The sequence below is a fragment of the Pyxicephalus adspersus genome, chromosome 11 (genome assembly GCF_032062135.1).
Source record: "Pyxicephalus adspersus chromosome 11, UCB_Pads_2.0, whole genome shotgun sequence".
NCBI classification, from domain to species: domain Eukaryota; kingdom Metazoa; phylum Chordata; class Amphibia; order Anura; family Pyxicephalidae; genus Pyxicephalus; species Pyxicephalus adspersus.
In genome coordinates, this window is record NC_092868.1 from 7,441,809 (window position 1) to 7,452,426 (window position 10,618).

The following is a 10,618-nucleotide window of genomic DNA, read 5'->3' on the forward strand; positions in this document are numbered from 1 at the left end:
TCTCGCCCTCATTAAGATGGTTTGGTTGCCCTGCCTTCTTTATGTCTACCAAAAAGAGTCCAGTTTTGCTACCTAAATCTAACTTTTGTGGAATTTGACAGTGGAAAAAGAGACTAGAAATGGTTGTACATTCCCCAGGTACAAGATAAAAGTGGTTTAGCAGCACCTGATTTTTTGTTTCTGCAAATCTGGAATGGATTTCTTAAAAGTCATTTGCTATTTGTTAGCAAATGTTTTCAATATGGGATCAGATCTATTCCAGGTTTGCTGGATCATCCAGCTTCACTGAGGAAAGTGTATCCACTCCAGCCTTTGAGAGCTTTAATAAATCAGGCCTAAAGAATTTACAATTTATACCCCTTTATGGGGGAATAGGAATCTCCTTATATTAGATAAAATTGAAGGGCTTTACCATATGGAAGAGGGCTGATATAATGTTGATCTCTGGTATTATGGCAGAAGAAGCAATTCAAATCAATAGGCATTGAACTAATCAAACAATAGAAACATTGGCGAGATTCCTTGTGTATGATTTTAAGAACTCATTCTTAGTTGATAAACAATGTGAAAGAGAAAATGTGGAAAGGGTTTGAGACAGAATATTGAAAAAAAAAACTAAAAGAGTGAAAGTTGGCAATAGCTTACATGCAAATTTATGATATTGTAAGGGTAGAAAAAGCATATGCAGGACACCTCTGCTATACATGCACATGCAATGATATTTAATTCATTTAACACCCTTATCTCTAGTAAATAATTTACAGCACAGTACTCAAAGTGTTCAATAGTATGTTGTTTGCAGAAAGGGGAGGCTTTAGGGTATGTCATATGTAGAACAGTTTACAGCCATATAAAGGGTTCCTACAGAGGTTGCTAGGGGTTCCTCGAGCAATGGAACCAATTGGCAATTTGTGCCACTCAAGTTAGTTTTACTCACACCAATGCCACTCTTTGTAATAGTGACAGTCTTCCCCCTGGCCACCAATGTACAATGCATTTTTTCCACTGACCACCACACAAATATGCTGTGAAAATAGTAATTATAATTGGGGATACCTGAAGACCTACAAGTTATTTTAATGGTTCTCTATGTTAAAAAGGTTGAGGAAGTTTGTCTGGGGTGGCCTGAGGACGGCATTCGGATGATGGCTGCTAGCTAGAGCCTCGAGGCATCTCTCCGTCTCTCTCTCGACCCGATACACACCTCTCCAGCCTGGTGAGAAAGTAGAGCAGGGGAATCCCTGCTAGAACATCAGACAGACATTCAATCAAATGCATGTTCTCCCCGTGTCTGCATGGGTTTCCTCCAGGTACTCTGGTTTCACCTGGATCTTTGGCAAAATATGTTGCTGCTCTTCCCTCTAAAGATGACCTGTCCTCCATGTTTGCGGACATGAACAATATTTCCAAGCAGAAGTATCCTCTCTGCGTACTGACCTTACCCACACCCTGGCCAGGATGGAAGGGGTTGAAAAATAGGCTGGACTCTCAAGAACAGGCCATAAAGGATCTTCAAGATGCCCAGCAAAGGTCAGTAAAGGTTCAATGTACCATATTCTACCTGTTAGAAGATGCTGAAAATAGGGGCAGGAGGAATAATTTTAGGATAAGAGGTTTACCTGAAGCTGCAGGGCCCAATCAGTTGGAACCTACAGTGAGGAGCATATTTAATCAGATTATGGGCTTTTCATCTACTACTCCACTTTGATTTGATAAAGTACACAGAGTGCCTAGAGCAAAAGCTGCTGCACCTGATTCATGCCGGGACATTATTTGTCATTTACATTACTTCTCAGATAAAGCAGCCATACAGGAGAAGCTTAAAGTATCCTCTACCTTAGAATTTGATGGGGCATCCATGACTATCTATCCAGATTTGGCTAAAGCTACACTTGATAGGCGCGGGGTGTTACGCCCCCTCTTGGCTACTTTATGAGGCTGGTTAAAAAATACAGATGGGGTTTCCCTGCTTGCTTCATAGCTAAAAGGGACGGTTGTTCCCCTATACTGCGCTTTCCAGAAGACCTTGATTCATTTGTAATAATTGGGAATACAAAAGCCTTACCTCCCAGGTTTTCAGAGTCGGGGAGATCAAGGGGGTGGCTATTGGTTTCCATGGAGGTATCCAGTTTGAGTTAATCGATTCAGTTTCTGATTCAGACAGAAGGTTTCTATTTCTTAAAAGGAAACTGTTTGACCAAGTATGTACTTTTGCTAATACCTATTGCCCTAATAATAACCAGATTCAGTTCCTCCTTGATACCTTGCATAAATTGCATAGGTTTCAAGAGCTGCTATTAGTGTTGGCAGGAGATTTTACATAGTTTTGGAACCTCTGCTGGATACCTCTTCAGTTAAATCTTACCTCCCATTTAGGCAGCTTTGTATCTTAAAAAAATATTACATAATATGCAACTGAAAGATGTGTGGTGGATTCTACATCCGGATGATAAGGATTTTACTCTCCAGTACATGAATCTTATTCCCGTGTAGATATCATCTTCATTGACCATTTTAATCCTGATAGGCTGGGAAGTGCAGAGACAACTACTTGCACTATATCCGATTACGCTGCGGTAAAAATTACAATGCTTTTTGGTTCTTCTACTTCTCCTCCATCTAGGTGGCGACTGAATGATTCTTTTTTACAAGATAGAGAAATGGTAGCTAAAATCACTAGGGATTTGCAAATTTTTTTTGAAGAAAATGTCACTGAAAATATTTCTTCTGCGTATGTATGGGAAGCCCATAAGGCCACCATTAGAGGTAAATTCATGGCTTTGAGGCCTCGTAAGAAAAGGGAGAAAAGTTGTGGAATTAACAAATTATTGGCCTAGATTAGGTATATAGAGGAAGTGCAACAACAATCTCAGTGGAGGTCGCAGGCCGCACAGTTGGTACAGTTGCGGTCACAATTGAAGCCTTTGTTAGATGGGAAAGCGTTGCTAAGGTTGCTAGGAGGCTGTATGAATTGGGCAATAAACCTGGTAAACACTTAGCAGATGTACTTAGAGCTATGAAATTAGCTTCTTATATTTGTAAGATAAAGAACATGGGGCCTTGGTTCATCTTGCACAAGAGATGGCAGCAGTGTTTAGAAATTTTTATCAAGATCTTTACCATTTGCATGAGGAGGAATCCCCTGAAACTTTGACTATCAGAAGGGGAAAATTAATCGCTACCTCGACAGAGCTAATTTTCCTTAATTATCTCAGGAGGGGCTAATGGAAATGGAACAGGATTTATCTGAAAGTGAGTTGGGTAGAACTATTAGGTCCACACCTACGGGCAAAACCCCAGTCCCCGGTGGCTTCTCCTTGAGATAATATAAGCACTATAAAAATATACTCCTCCCCTGCCTTTGTAAATATATTACCAACTTAGTAAAGCAAGGAATTTAGTGTGAAGACACTTTGAAGGCCCATATATCAGTATTACCTAAGATGTGTAAGGATCCTTCTCTTTGTTCTAGTTTTCACACAATCTCTCTTTATATGGTACCCTTCGAGAGCTAGGGTTTCTCGGAGATCACTCTTTTGTCCTAAAACAGAGGGAGGTCTGGGATTACCAGACTTTAAACAATACCACCGGGCCACTATTTTAAATCGAATATTTAATTGGAAATATGATGGTGTTGCCAAGCTGGGTTAACCTAGAATTAGATCTTTGTTCTGTTAATTTAAGTACAACTATTTAGCTGCTGAAGCAATTTAGAGCTTTAGGCCCAGATACTTTACCTCTTACTAATACTCTTCGGTTTTGGGATGGCCTGCATAGACAACAAGGATGGCAATACAACTCTCCCTTACTTCCTATTACTGGACATTCCTATTTTCTCCCAGGATTTCAATCACCCTCTTTCTTGGGTCAACAAACTAATTCCAGACTACTCTTATATCAAGTGATGATGGGAGATTCGGTTCGCCCTCTTGCTCAACTTGTGTATAGGCATTTATTGATACTGTTTCTTCTTGATGCAGCTAAAGCACAGATACCTAGATATTGGAGGGACTCTAGCAAACCTTCATTGAAGGGTTGGTTGCAATTGGTGGAGGAGGTTTGTAAGATGGAAGAGGGTTACCATGATTTCCGGGATATGACTTTAAAATTCAATGCCATCTGGGCTCCTTGGATTCTATTTGGGGATAGTGCCTGGTATTTCAACATCATGGGTCGAGATTAATGTATAAGGCTGATATATTGACAATATATATGGTAACCCTTGAGTTTCCTAATTTTATTTTGTATAAGACCATCAAAGGTATTGCACCTGATTCATCAAGCAGAATCGATTATCGCTCGCGCATTCGTATTAGCGATCCGAAAGCGCACGCGGTCGCGCTATTCAGCAACTGAAAAAGCTTGCGCACAGGGCCGCGCTTATCTGACAGCTTTTTACTGGCGATCTTGCATTAAAAGTCACTGTTCCCCTAAAAAATCATTCTTTCTAATGGCACACATATTACCCTAATTGCTATGATCTCACCATTGTGCTTAGATCCTCCTTAATCGCGCAGCTGAAATGTAATCGCCTGAATTGGCAGATTCGCGACCCCTATTGCTAAAGGCAGGAATCCGGCTGGCAGTGAGGCGAGTGTACGCGCGCACTCGAGTCCCGGACCGCGGTAACCCGCGATCGCTGGCCGCGCGTACTTTCGCGCTTCCAGTGATCGCGGATTTTAATGATGAATCAGGGGCATTATGTAGACAATTGGTGGATACATTTATTTTACATTAATTTTTATAGGATATTATTGTCTGAATAGTTGAGGATAAATTTAAAGGATATTTACTTGGATTGCTGTTTTTGTTTCGAATGTTTTTTCATTTATATGTTAGTATGTGTTATACATATACTTATACAAAATGTTGTATAAGTATGCAGAATATTTTTCCCCCTCCCTTCACATCTTGTTAGTAGATCAATTTTCATGCACAGATATAAAAGGCCATTAGTGGACCTTTCCTCACCCTCCCCCCTCTTTTTTTTTCTCCCCTCACATTTGTTAGTAGGTTGATCTTTACGTGCGGGTATATAACGCCATTAGAGGGCCTTTTTTTGCCCCCCTTTTGTTTTTTTGTTGTTTTCCTCACCTTTGTTTGCTAGTAGGTTGATTTTCACATGCACATATATAAAGCCATTCTAGGCCCTTTCTTCACCCCCCCCCCCCCTCGTTTTTTTTTGGTTGCAATTGGTAATAGGTTTTTATTCACGCACAGATATATAAGGCCATTAGAGGTCCTTTCTTCACAAAAAGGAAATGTTATATTTTTTCTCCTAAAAGACTTTGTAATATAAGTGTATTGTGTTTTATTTTTTGTAAATAATTTGTATTTTATATGTATAAAATATGTGTATAATGTGTTTTTGTATAGTATGGTTTTGTAATTTGGTTGTATATATAAGCACATTTTTAAAAAAATAAATATTAAAAAAAAAGCTTAGGGAAGTTTTGCAAAATGCATTAAATGTCCCTGCCAAAAGTATTACACATAGGGTAAAATTTACATATAAAAGCTATATTGGTATTTATACATATACCCCAAACAGTAAGGAACTAAATCACAACTGAAAATACAAGATATGGATCCCGCTTATAGGGTCTGATTTATTAAAGTTCTCAAAGGCTGGATAGGACACACTTTCATCAGTGACGCTAGGTCATCCAGCAAACCTGGATTAGATTTGCTAAAGTAATTTGCTATTGTATAGTGCAAATGTTTTTCCATCCTGCACTAGATCCATTCCAGTTTTGCAGGATCACCCAACTTCATTGATGAAAGCGTATTCTCTCCAGCCTTGGAGAGCTTTAATAAACCCAGCGTATTGTGTGAAGCTGCCTTAAAGCACCAAATGACATATTTCCCTAATTTAGTATAATACTGCTTTTAGTAAATATGCACAGAAAATGGATAAAGTTCCAAAAACTGATCACACCCTTCATGTGTAAATGTGTATCAATGTATGTGTATGTGCTTTTGTGTTCGTACTGTACATAACCCTCCAAAAACAGCACCATTTCCAAAGGCCTGGTAATATAAATAAGTCAGGTTGTTATGTGTTCACTAAAGGAAACAATCCTTGACATTTATTTAAAGCATACATAAGCCCAAGTCACAGTCCACAAGTAAATATGCTTTTGTAAGAAGTAAATGTTATATGCCATAGGCAGTCTGGTGAGTTTATTCTAACAAGTGCCTGTAAAAAATGTTTTCTTGTGGCTCTGTTCGTATATTAGTAATTGATATTTTTTATTCTCATTCTCAAAACAAAAAAAAAGAGATACCAACTGCTACAAAACTGACTGCAAAGTGATTAAGGTAGAAAACCACCAACAATTTAGATCATTTTACAGTTTTATTGGGATATAATTTTCAGAAATACAATATACCAGCTGTTACCATCTGTATAAAAAATTTCCATATCCCAAACATACACACACACAAACATACAGCATCAATAGGACACAGGATTTTTAGGGCAAATACAGTATAATAAATAATATTTAAACAAAATTAAAATGTAGGAAAATTGTTTATTAAAAATATCATAAAATAACTATTTACATGGTATTATAAGTTATAGGGTACATTAGAAAACTTGTCGCGTTTCACGAAACAAAATGTCCACTACCTGAGAAGTTCAGATTTCAGACATAACCCAATCATGAAATAAAAGGTTGTTCCAGCTCAATCCTTACTCAAACATCTGTACGCCAATACATGTAGAAAATCAGGGGAAGAAGACACACAGCAAAACCCCAACAACATCAGGGGGACGGAGGAGATCCAAATAAATCTGATTTAACAACCTCCATCCAAATTCAATCTCCTTACAATCAGCCAAACCAGGAAAATGGGCAGAGTATTTCTGGCATTGAAATATGAATTACATTTGGTATTATATTTGCTTATACTTGCCATTTTTGGGATTAGAAATGGTCAAATGTGGTAAAAAAAAGTACAATTACATTACAAAAAAACATATTATAGGTGTGTGAAAATATGTATTTGGGTCCCTAAAGAAGTAGTTTCAGCAACTACTATAAATTGCTTTAAGAAAAAGCTGGATGTTTTTCCCGAAGCATAGAATATAACTGGGTATTAAACATTTAAAGTATAAATAACAGAAACTGTTGATCAGATTGCCTCATGGAATCAGGAAGGAATTTGTTTCCTTGGAGCATGTTGTACCAGGGTTTTTTTGGCTTCCTCTGGATATACAACTATGTCCATAGGGTTTTATATCTGGGATATGTTTATTTCTACAGTGATTGAATTTTATGGACTTATGTCTTTTTTCAACCTGATTTACTATGTAACTATGCAACCTCATCACATGCATAGCTCCAAGACTTTTCTAGAGCTCCCCCAAATCAATGGAATGGTCTTCCTTTTCCAATTCAGCTTGTAACTTCTTTCTGATCATTTAAAAGAACACCTAAAACCCATCATTCCAAGCTCCACTACTCATCTTCTTCTGTCTCTTAAACCATCTCTACTTACCCACCAATCCATGCCCCCCTAGTATGTGCTACTTCCCCCACCTCTTAGATTGTAAGCTTTCCTGGGCAGGGTCCTCTCTTGGGTCATTGTATCTGTCTGCCATTTGTGCTATCCCTATTTTTAGTACATTGTCCACCTGGCCATAGGGTTACTCACAAGAGGAGAGGGGACATAGCTACAGTTTTGTCATAACCATAAGATATAACATTATCAATTCTGTGTTTTGTCTTTCTTTAGTGGGTGATACAAGAATTTCAGTTGTGAAGAGATGCTTGCCCTTTTCTGACAATGAAATGTGTAATACTACAATGGCTGCTACTTCTCTTTATTATCATTATATGCTGTACACAGAATGCTGTGACACTGACAATTGTAATAAGCACGGGATCAAACGTAAGTATGATATTTCTAAGCCTGAATGTCTGAAGTTGTTATTTAGGTCAGTAGTACTGTTGCACCCAACGATTGTTTACGAATATGTAAATAGATGTATGTGTATGTGTGTTTATATATATATATATATATATATATATATATATATATAAAACAATACAGGAATGTAATGCTAGGAATGGGATGTTTCATTAAAACCTGTTGTATCTGTGTACTGGCGTCTGGCCCGCCTGGGGGGTCTCTAATTCAAAGACTTCACAGGCATAACAAGAGGTAATAAATACCAATAGAGGGTTTGCCAACAAACAACCACAAGCAAACAAAGAGATGAAAAGAACAGATCACTAGTAGGTCCTTCAAGGGGCAATTATTCCATCAAGCCGGAGCCGGCAGAAGATGGATGCATAATCAAACAGATGGGTTGGGTTGATAACCCAGCGGGACCTCTTGTTGACCTCTAAATTTAAATTCCACCAAGAAATTGTTGTATCAAATTTAGTTGGGAGGTTCATCAAATGAAAGTAACCAATCCCAATCTAGGGGGGTGGGTGGCAACTGAGGGTCATCGTACCAAACACACCCACTAACCAATCAAAGAGTCCCAATGTTACCTAATGGGACTTAAATATATAAAAGGGGAACTAGAATGATGGGCGGTTAGACTTCTTAGGGCATCTAGCTCCTGGTAGTAGTTACTAGATTATTATAGGGGTTACTACTAATAACTATGTCCATGTGATATATATATGTATCAGTAATTGAAGTTCCTATGTGTTTAAATATCTGACAATATTGCTGTGTACTTTGTCTTACCTTGTTTTCTTAAATAAACTGTTTGAATGACTAGCTATTATTTGTGCATGAACCTTCTTTAATTGAATATCCATATGCATTGATAGGGGATATAATTTCCATATTTATGCAGACAAAATATACCTAAATAACAGTACCTAGGACTAATTTGAGCAACACTAGTCATCAGTTCCTAAGGCTGAATGAAGGGAATCTAAAAATAAAGTGTAAAATTAGGTTTAAGCTAAAATATTATCTGCCTATTTGTTTTCCTTTCAATTTATACTTACTTCATACTTTTCTCAATTCTCGTTGTGAAGGTGTTGGCATTTCTAGGTGATGGAGGCTCCATCTCACATAACATCATATAATATTTGGTCATTACATTGAACAGTGTAAATGCGATACTGAACCTCCATGAATGAAAGGACTGAAATGCAATGAAAGAGAGGGGAATGTGGACAGGGCAGTCAACCTTTAGATGATAGTACGAGATCAGGGATGCCCAACCTATGGCTGGCAGGCTACATCCGGCCCTTCCCTTATTCCCTCTCTTCTCTCTCTGCTCGTGATCTTGCAGGAATGGGTTGCTTGCATCTTCTATGTTTTTCTATCGAGATTGTGCTGCCAGTAAAGGGAGCTGCCCCCATCCACCTTGTACTGTGAGATAATCCCAGCAGCAGCAAGAGAGCTGTGTCCATTCTTTTGTCATTATCCCCACATATATACCTTCATATCTCCTTCACTGATTGTCAAAGAAATGTGAAATTTTAAGGGTACACGGGGGACGCTAAGAGCTGCTACTAAACCAAACTAAATTTAATGTAAACATACCAAGCTGCCAGATACGGGGTCACAAATATGAAATCCTAACAACCATCAGGGATATTTTCACATAAAGGGGCTCTTTCAATACCAGGGTCCCCAAATTGAGTTTGCATGTTGAGGACCCCCTTTGGGGCCACTCTCATGACAATGAACATTGGTGTACTGCAAATTGTCTGTGTGCTGTGATGCTCCTTAAATTTCACAAAACTTCAAGGCTGCATTCAGGTTGGCGGTGAGGTTGTGGTGCGGTTACCCCTTCCTCGTGGCATGGAAGCCTACATATATTACCCAAGAGGTATTACCTAGGAGGATGTCTCTGGGAATCTGAGTCTATTTAGCTGGGGGAGTATGAATATATGAGCTATATGATACCATCGCTCCAAGATTAACAATAAATTACCCTCTCTCTGCTAAGCGGTATGTTTTAAAAAATGTTTTTGCATTAATTTATGTTCCTATTACCCTTAAAAAAAATATTTACACCTTGCCCATGAACCGAAATTTATTCCAGTTTTTCCAAGGTGCATTTTCGTGGAAATTCTGGGGAGTGAAATTAGTTCCATTCACCCCAAGTGCTAGAGAGGAAAGAACAAGAAAGAGTATTAACTGGACTCTCAATTCCTCCAACCTCTCTTTCTGTCCACTAAATACATGTGTGGCCATCAGGATTAGGTAGACTTCCACCTGGTGCTGGATCTGTTGCCTACAAATATGGTAAGAAAGAAGGCGGAGGGAAATAGAGGAAGATTGAATTTAACTTGTCATTATGACTATAGACATTGGCCCTAATTCATCAAGCAAAATCGGACGCTCGCTCGCGCATTCGTATTCGCGAGCTGAAATCGGCAGCCATCGCGCTAGTCAGCAACTGGATGAGATCGCGGCCAGAGCCGCGCAGCACCGGCAGCTTTACACTGGCGAGCTAGCATCAAAAGTCACTGTTCCCCTAAAAAATCATTCTTTCTAATGGCACACATATTACCCATAGCCCTAAAAAAAATGTTTGCGCTTTTGAAATGTTTAAAACATTTATGTGCGCCAAGAAAAAAGCATATTTTAAAATCACTAATTTCTTTTCTGTTAGGCAAGAGTTAACCGA

General features: G+C 38.6%; 2 long non-coding RNA genes across 2 annotated transcripts in view; one reads left to right on the forward strand and one right to left on the reverse strand.

Annotated features, from left to right (window-relative positions):
- The window catches only part of LOC140340993 (uncharacterized), an 86,207-nt gene that overhangs the window by 39,975 nt on the left and 35,614 nt on the right, over positions 1 to 10,618 (reverse strand). The window lies entirely within an intron of this gene.
- Positions 7,819 to 10,618, forward strand: part of LOC140340991 (uncharacterized) — a 26,190-nt gene continuing 23,390 nt past the window's right edge. The window contains exon 1 of the long non-coding RNA XR_011922779.1: positions 7,819 to 7,899. This is a non-coding gene — a long non-coding RNA (uncharacterized lncRNA). The remainder of the gene's footprint in view (positions 7,900 to 10,618) is intronic.